This window comes from Lactuca virosa, chromosome 7 (genome assembly GCF_052849685.1).
Source record: "Lactuca virosa cultivar CGN04683 chromosome 7, Lactuca_virosa_CGN04683_v6, whole genome shotgun sequence".
Taxonomy (NCBI): Eukaryota; Viridiplantae; Streptophyta; class Magnoliopsida; order Asterales; family Asteraceae; genus Lactuca; species Lactuca virosa.
This window is the reverse complement of record NC_136432.1, coordinates 258198415-258200019: the sequence shown is the minus strand read 5'-3', so window position 1 is coordinate 258200019 and position 1605 is coordinate 258198415. Positions and strand designations below refer to the sequence as shown.

The window sequence follows — 1605 nt, the reverse complement described above, 5'->3', positions numbered from 1 at the left end:
GGTGGCCAGTCTATAGGAAATTTTTATTTAGTTTTTGTTCAGTTTTACGTTTTTCATTTTTTTTGTTTTGCAGGAGTTGATGACCAGAGGATCCAACACACCTTTGGTGCCACCGCTTGAAGATCCGGAGTCTACGCTGCACAAAAAGAATAATAAGAAGTCGCCTTTACAAGAACTGAAATCAGCCTTTTCAAGGAAGTCAGGAAAGAAAACGGGAGAATCGAGTTCAGCCTCAAAGAGCAAGTTTGAAGTCTTCGATCAATTTCCTAATCCACACGAGCCCGAGTACGAATCAGAAACATAATTTGGACTTTATACGATTGAACCCGAGAACGAGCCGGAGAACGAAATGGCGAACATTGATGAGATGGCCATGGGGGACTACAAAAAGCGCATTCGAGATGATGTGGGGCCGGGTTTAGTACATCCTACAATTCCTGCCAATGCCACATTCGAGTTAAAGGGACACATCCTTACTGCACTTAAGGATATTCCATTCTATGGAAAAGATCACGAGGATGCTTTCAAACATTTAGATGAAGTGAATGACATTGTTGATTACTTTAATGTTCCAAATGTTGAGAGAAATACTGTCTTGCTGAGGATGCTACCAGTTACTTTCAAAGGAGCTGCAAAAGACTGGTTGAAGGCACTTCCACCTGGCACAATAACTACTTGGGCTCAAATGCGTGAGCAGTTTTTAGATCAGTTTTGCCCACCATCCAAGATAGCTAAACTCAAGAAGGCGATAGCCAACTTTGAGCAACAACCAGGGGAGTCATTATACGAGGCATGGGATCGTTACAAGGGCTTGTTAAGGAATTGTCCTCATCACGACCTCAACATCCAACAAGAAGTATCTATATTTTACGATGGAGTAAATGTCATGACGCGTCAACTTCTTGATTCGCAAGGACCGCTTACAAAGAAAAACCCAAATCAAATCAAGGTGTTGGTTGAAGAATTTGCAAAGCACTCTCGTAAATATCATAACCCAAGGAGTGATGGAATAAAAGGCAGTGGAGGTGCACAAACTGAAGAGATGGTTGTTGTGATGGCAATGCTTAACACCATGGATAGGAGATTGACCCAAATGGACCAATCAATTCATGCAATTCGAGTTGGTTGCGAGAGATGTAGTGGCCCACATTTGACAAAAGATTGCAGTATGGATGAATATGGAAACAAGAAAGCTCGAGTTTGCTATTCAAGTGGGGACAAATACGATGAAGATTGGAGAAAACCAAAGAAGGAGTGGCTGCCTTACGATGAATACAAGAAGCAAAAAGAAGAGAAATTTAGGCAAACTGGCCGGGGCTTCTACCAAAGAGAGCAACCACCAGTTAAGAAGAAAGTTGATCTAGAGACCATGTTAATGAAGTTTACGGAAGCTTCATAAAAAAGGCATGATGCTACTGATACTGCAATGGAGGATCAAAGAACTATGATGAAGAATCATCGTGCTATGATGATTGACCAACAATCATTATTAAAAAGTCAGCAAGCTTCCATCAATAACCTTGAAGTTCAACTTGGTCAACTTACTACTTTGGTAAATACAAGATTGTCTCCACAAATTCCTAAAAAGAAGACTCAATCTCACGT

The 1605-nt window shown here is 41.0% G+C and overlaps 1 non-coding gene across 1 annotated transcript; it reads right to left on the bottom strand.

Annotated features, from left to right (window-relative positions):
* Positions 1-733: 733 nt before the first annotated feature.
* LOC145127959 (small nucleolar RNA R71) lies at positions 734-840 on the bottom strand. Its single transcript, XR_013716563.1, has one exon. It is a non-coding gene; the product is annotated as a small nucleolar RNA R71 (small nucleolar RNA).
* Between the last annotated feature and the right edge of the window lie 765 nt (positions 841-1605).